This window comes from Excalfactoria chinensis, chromosome 6, assembly GCF_039878825.1.
Source record: "Excalfactoria chinensis isolate bCotChi1 chromosome 6, bCotChi1.hap2, whole genome shotgun sequence".
In the NCBI taxonomy this organism is placed as follows: Eukaryota; Metazoa; Chordata; class Aves; order Galliformes; family Phasianidae; genus Excalfactoria; species Excalfactoria chinensis.
In genome coordinates this window covers 36,396,455-36,403,390 of record NC_092830.1, presented here as the reverse complement: position 1 = coordinate 36,403,390, position 6,936 = coordinate 36,396,455, and positions in this window count along the sequence as shown.

The window sequence follows — 6,936 nt, the reverse complement described above, 5'->3', positions numbered from 1 at the left end:
ACAGCTTCTTTGGCCAGTGGTCAGCTGAGGATGTTAGCTTGGTGTTCAGCTGGGAGAGAAGAAAAATGTAGCAAAACAGCTCAAAAGAGTCATTAAGCCTGTTTATCCTTAAATAAAACGCACAAGCCTGTTCATAACACAGGAATGCAAAGTACACCGTTGAAGGAAATGTAAATGTAACTGCAACTATTTCATTTCATGTGAGGTTTATGTTAGCTTTCCTATTAAATTTAATGGGTTGCCTCATGAGAAGCAGCTCATTAATATGAATATGAAGAGCATGTTGCAACCTGCAGACTAAATAACTCAACGATACGTGGTGTTTTTCCTCTGGTAGATCTTTCCTTTTCAAAAATATGAATGAATGTGGTAGGAATAGAAGGAGTCTGGGGATGAAGTGCTGAGGTGGGAAGCAGAAGGCCACGTTTCTCATTCAGCTCAGCGTCATACACTTCTGATGTGAACCTGAGCAAATCAATTAACTGCTGTTTACTTTGGTTACTGAATCAAGTTAAATCAACGGACACTGTAATACTTCACTTATTGTGAGGCTAAATAATTTTAATTAATTATCTGGGTTTGGATTGACACCATGGAGTAGACTGACAGGCCTGGAGTGAATGGTGGAGCTGAGTGGGGATCCAGGGTTCAGGAGGTCAGCAGCTGCATGTTGTGTTGGGGATCACTTGGATCAGTCTGGGTGGGAGGAATGCTTCATCCAGCTGTGTGACTGTATTTCTTACAGTGGCATGGTTACCCCAAGAGGGGAAGGAAAGAGACACCCATAGTGCTTTTGTCCCCTTTGGGGCAATGGGGAAAGGATGGAGATGTGTGGTTGAAGTGTTTGCAGGGCTGTGGTTGATGCTGTATCAGGAAGTTGGTACATCAGAAAAAAAAAAAAAAAAAAAAAAAAAAAAAAAAAGGCTAAATGAGCAAAAAGCTTTAAAAATGAAACTGAAAAATTAGCCAGCAAACAGTCAGGAAGGGCTGAAATTATGGCCCTTGAAGGAACATTAACTTGCCCACATTTATCAAATTAGGATTAATTTTCCATAAAACAGAGTCCCTTTTGTGGTTTCACCCTCTGGCCACAACATTAACACTCACCTGTGAACCACAGGCACTGTTGGAAGGGCTGGTACCTGCAGTAACCTGACTTCTGTTTGTTGATTGGCTGGTTATTCATCTGTTAAATCTTCTTATGGTCCTTTAAAATTCATAAGTTGGTACAGAATCTCACCTTCCAGTGAGATGTACATCTGAGGCTACTTGAAGTTCCACATTTGGAAGTTAAAATGAATCTTACACCTGAAGACGGCCAGAGATTCAGGCTTTCACCATGCAGTCGGATAGGATTGATTGTCTTGTCATTGTCCTGTAATCACAGAATCATAGAATATCTCAAATTGAAAGGGACCAAGAAGGGCAGAATCACAGAATTGCAGGTGTTGGGATGGACCTCAAGAGATCATTGAGGCCAGCTCCCTAACAAAGTATTCCCTACAACAGGTCACAAGGGTAGACATCCAGACAGGTCTTGAATATATCCACAGGAGGAGACTCACACACCTCTCTGAGCAGTTCCAGTGCTCTGCTCCAGTTTGTGCCTGTTGCCTTTGTCCTGTCACTGGGCACCAGTGAAAAGAGCCTGGCTCCATCCACTTGACTCCTGCCCTTCAGGTATTTACACAGATGGATCAGATCTGCTCTCAGCCTTCTCTTCCTGAGGCTGAACATTCCCAGGGCTCTCAGCTTTTCCTCCTCAGGGAGGTGCTTCAGTCCCCTGATCTTTCCATTGGGAAAACTAAAGGGTGAGCGCTTATTGGTGTAAAATTATCATTGGCATAACACTTTCAGGTCATTCTTTCTGGAATTCCTTTTACCGTTCTATTTGCTGGCCTTACATTTTGTGATCTGAAAAAGGAATCCCAGTCCATACTGGGAATCAAAGAAAAACGTCTGGGATGTCCATTGGCTGAAAATTTGAGATTTTCCTGTGCTTCTTGCTCTGAGCAGGGCCTGCAGCCCCAGCGGGAGCTGCACAGGTCTGCAATGAATTCATTCTCACCGCTCCTTCACGCCCTGCATGGAGCAGTGCTGCCCGTGAGAAGCTCCAACACAAACCGTGACCTGCAGGCACCCTTCGGCTGCAGCTCCTCAAGGAGATGCTGGTTTGCAGAGGGAGGGAAAGCCTCTGTACCGGTTTAGCACCAGAGGCAATAAGTCTGAGCGATCACAAAGAGGTGGGAGCCATTGCTGCACCTTTTTATTGCTTGCTCTACGCCTTCCCTATGGATAGGTACAGCAGCGCTCTCCCTGCTGTGCCTGGAAGCATGGTTACCACTGGTAGAAAAGCCTTGCTTTGTTCTATGGTACTGTTAAAATGGATCACAAAGAAAGCCAAACAACAACAACAACAAAACACCAACAACAAATCCAACCTTAAAATTATAGAAATAATCCAGTTCCTTGTAGGAACTGAATCCATACCACTTTTAGTAATTAACCGTCTTGGAGAAAACTCATACAAACTCCTTGAGAAGAGCAGTAAGACCCGCACTCTGATCCTTCACTTGTACAAGGAAAAAGTGTTGAGCATTCTATTTTTCTGTTGTTCCATGTTTGTTCCATTGCGCATACTCAGGAGACCCCTTTATTTCAAATTCAAAATAGTCTATGAAAATCTGTATTGACGTAATAGCTTATTAGGCTACATGCAAAATATTCCCAGAACTAATTTTTAATTAATATAGTTCACTGAAAAACTTATAAAAGATTCATACATAATATGATAAAAGAAATAAACATCCTCAATACCATGTCAAGTTTCTTTTCTTTGGAAAGCGGTGTTTTTTTCCTCCTCCACCACCAGAACAATAAAACCTACTCTTACAAAATTGATTCGCGCCTCTCTTTGGCAGCTCTGTCAAACGTGATGTTTTCTGATACATAAAACGGTGCTTATTAAGTCAGAGTCGAATTGTCACCTCTGTCACAGCCTTTCCTGCGTTTCCAATCCAGATTTCTCCTGGAGTTTGGCACCGTCCCTCCAGCAGGCTGCTGCAGAGCCAATGGAGTCCACTGGAAATCATCTCATTGACGTAAGTGAATGTGATGCCAGTCACAAAGTAATCAAAAGTGGCAAGATTTGACTACAATTCATCTCATCTCTCTGCAGCCACACCAGGGATCCATCTCGCCCGAGCACCTTGCAGGACTTTCCCTATGGTAGGGAGAGGGAAGGTGCTGGCATCTCCAAAAGTGCCTTTTGGCCACATTTCTGCAGAAGGAAGCTGCATGTCACAGCTGCTGAGTGAGAAGGTCTTGCTTGGAGGGCCCTGGCTGAGGTGCCTTCCTGGGGAACCAAGACGTGCCCCCCCTGCAGGACTGGCAGAGCTGGGTCCCTCTTGGTCAAGGAGCAGGGCGAGCTCCTCTCTGCAGCCTGAGGGGCTGGTGAGTGCCTTACCAGCTAGGATGACCTCTTGCAACCTGCTTGTCACAGAATACCTGATTTTTGTCCCAAGCAAAGCAGCCATTCAGTTTGGATAGTAAGAGAATGCTGCACTGCTCCAAGGTGTGCTTTCCTCCATACTCATTTTCCTCCCCCAAAAGTCCTTTCTGGATATAAACTTATTTCATTGGTACTGAATTCTCTTTATTCTACTCTGCTCACGATTCCTGTTTGCATCGGATGTTTCCACTGCAGTGCTTCATTCAGAACTCAGGCTGGGGAAGCTCAATATTATGCAGTGGAACCTGGGGGCTTTTGGTCACTCATCAGGGGGAGCAGGGCAGCCCGGTGGGATCCAGCTGCAGCTGAGGCATTCAGTAAGAGGGTGGAGGCTTCACTACTTCATCCTTCCTCATTTTGGCAAGGACAGCAGAGGAATTGAATTGGCAGGCTGACAGCTCGGATGCACATTTCCTGCTCCGTTATTCCTGGTAGTTGTCTTACTCTGCAACGGCCGAAAACAAAGGATGTGTTACGTTTATCCTGAAGTCATGATCCACTGAACAAAAAAATGCTAACTTTTACATAGCTGTAATCCAACTTCGTTCTCTTTGCTCACCAAAAAGACATTCGCACTACTATTGAAGCTGTACCTTTAAGCTTTAGCAACGTGTGAAGCATGGGATGGGGGTCTCTGGGGTCTGGAAGGCCTGAGCAGCCACTACCCATGGCAGAGGCACAGTTTCTTCTGGTGGACAGAAGGGAATAGAGAGACAGAGGATTTAGCTGGGCTTAGATCCTCCCATTTTTGCAACTACAAGCAGAAAGAGTAAAAACTGGAGGGTGAATGACAGCTGGCTGCTCGGCCCCACAGGTGAGGGGGAAGCATCTCTTGCCTTTTTATCCACAGAGCATCCCAGGTATTGGAGGATGTTTCTATCCGTGTTTAACATGAGCTATCATTCCATTGGTGAAATCACTGAACTTTGTGTCTGCAGGGCCTGGAGTTTTTCACTGCAGAAGCTCTGCTTCATTAATAACTCTTGGGTGGATGCATGCAAATGGGTGCTTTAATATATATGCATATGCCACAGACCGGTGGGAAATCAAGGTATTAAACGTCCCATTCCTTACATCAACACCTTGAATACTAGAAAAGTAATGGCAAGGGTGCAGTGATAGTATTGGACATCTCTTGGAAGATCTTCCTTAATTAATCCAATTGAGTACCTTAGTCTAAGTCTGAATAACTCTGTATATTTAACAGGATTTACTCCTGTGAAATCTCAATATCCTGAGCTCTAGAGTAGCTTTAATATACTCAGCATTTTCCGGGGTTAGATCTTAAGGGCTTGATCCAAAAAACATTTAAGATCAATAGGTGATTTCCTTTGACTTCAGTGGGTTTTGGTTCAGCCTCTCTATATCTGTCAATACTTTCTAATCCGAGAATGGAAAGAACTTTTAAATTCATATTTCCAAAACTGCTTACTTTACACCACACGACTTCTTGAACTCCGCATGGATTTGAATAGGGAAATATTAACCAAAACAATAATGATATTGTGAGTTGGAAGTTTAGCTTTTAAACTCAATAAAAAGTACCACTGGGTATTATTTAATGTTACAGAAGAAGACTGATTAATTTAAGGTTCAGGTGCAAGACGAGGTCAGGGAAGAATTGTTACTGTATACAGCGAGCATTTCAAGATGAATTCATAGTTAGAAGTATCATTTTATGATGCATTTTCTGTTTTGTTATCAGGGGAAGTATGATGGGTGACATACGAGTGATCACAGTGTTTTGGTGCAATGTTCTGTGATGGGCTTTTCATAAAAATTAGCTGACAATGTCACGAGTATACAAGTAAATTTATAGCTTTCATACTGGACTGCCATTCCCAGAGCTATTTCCAATCACTTGGGCTTTTTATTAAGTTTATTGTTCTTTTATTGTTCAGCGGAGTGTAAGCAGCAAGATTACAAATAAATGTAAGTTTCAGTGGGTATGAAGTCAAGCTTGCAGAATTAGGGAAGACGCAAGCGAAGGAGAGCAGAAATTAATTTGAATCATTGGTGATATGAAAGACCACGTTCTGACATTACTTGTCAAACGCGAGCACCGCGTGCCGAGTCAGAAGCTGACACGCTGCTCCTGCCAAAGCTACCAGAAGGAAGTCTGGAAACAACGTGTCAGTCATGCTTCCCATGGACTGACAGAGGGTCTCCTGCTTGCTATTTGTGTTTGCCCGGCTTGGTTTGTGCTGGCTTTCTTCTTAGTTCTGACCCCAGCACTGGCGTGCGGCAGAGAAGGGCCAGCAAGTGAAAGGTGATGAGCTCTCTCCCTTTGGTGTCATTCTCATAATATCTCCAGCATGAGACCTTCAGCATTTATTTCCCTCTACTTTTCCTCCCCTCGAAGAGTGAATGCTTTATCATTTTGGTGAATATCCTGACCAGCAGAGCAGAAAATCAGACTCATAGCTTTTAATGACACATTTTCAACCACAAGTTAGTAAAAATAAAATAAAATAAAATCATTTTTATGTGGTTCTTCAATACTTACTACACAGACTTCAAGAAACATAATTAAAATTTGTGTTCCTTCTTTTGTTATTACGGCCGTGGACTCCACTTCAACTGGATGCTGTTTGTCTGGGCAATCAGACAATAGCTGGAATCCAAAAGCAGATCGATTTGCTGTGTGGCTTGTGCTATTACTTAAGTTATAAATAAAATGATTTCTCCCCAATGGTTCCCTGATGGCCCCATGCTCTCCCCTGTGCAGCTGCGGCTTCTCCTCCCCACGCAGCTCCGTAGCCCCATGCTCTGCCCTTCTGGCCCCACTCACTCCCTACATGCCCAAAAGCTTCAGCTGGGCTGAGCTGTACCCACAGCAGTGGGAAGCTTGAGAAAGGGCTGCCTGGGGCTGGGGGGACCTGGGAGTGTTGGGTGTCTGCTCCACAGCCTGCCCTGCCTGTACCAGGAGTGAGCTGGATGGCTGCCCTCATTTGTTTTTCCAATGCAAACGTTTTGAAAGAGAAAGACTAACTTTTCTCTGGGTTGTATATTTACTTCATAGGCAAGTTATGCTTCCAGAAGTGTGGGCAGGGCACCACTGGATATTATAAATATACATTGAGAGCGAGCTATGTACACGTGCCCATACTTTGTTTTCTCTTTGCCTTCTTAGGAGGACTAAAATTGTTAATCTAACGTGCTATATTTTCTTTATTTTTGTTCCAAAAACTGGGAAGATGTAACCTATAATCAACCAGCCTTTGCAATAGAAGTAAAACAATTATGATGGAAACAAGTACACTGGGAAAATGTGAGTCTAAAACTACATTTTTTTTTTTTTTTGTGAGCACAATAGAACTATTGCAGGCAAAAAAAAATAAATAAAATAAAATCAATAAAAAGTAGTATATAATGGCTACAGAGTTCAAACAAAGTGCATTCATTCCCCAGTCCCTAGGAGGACC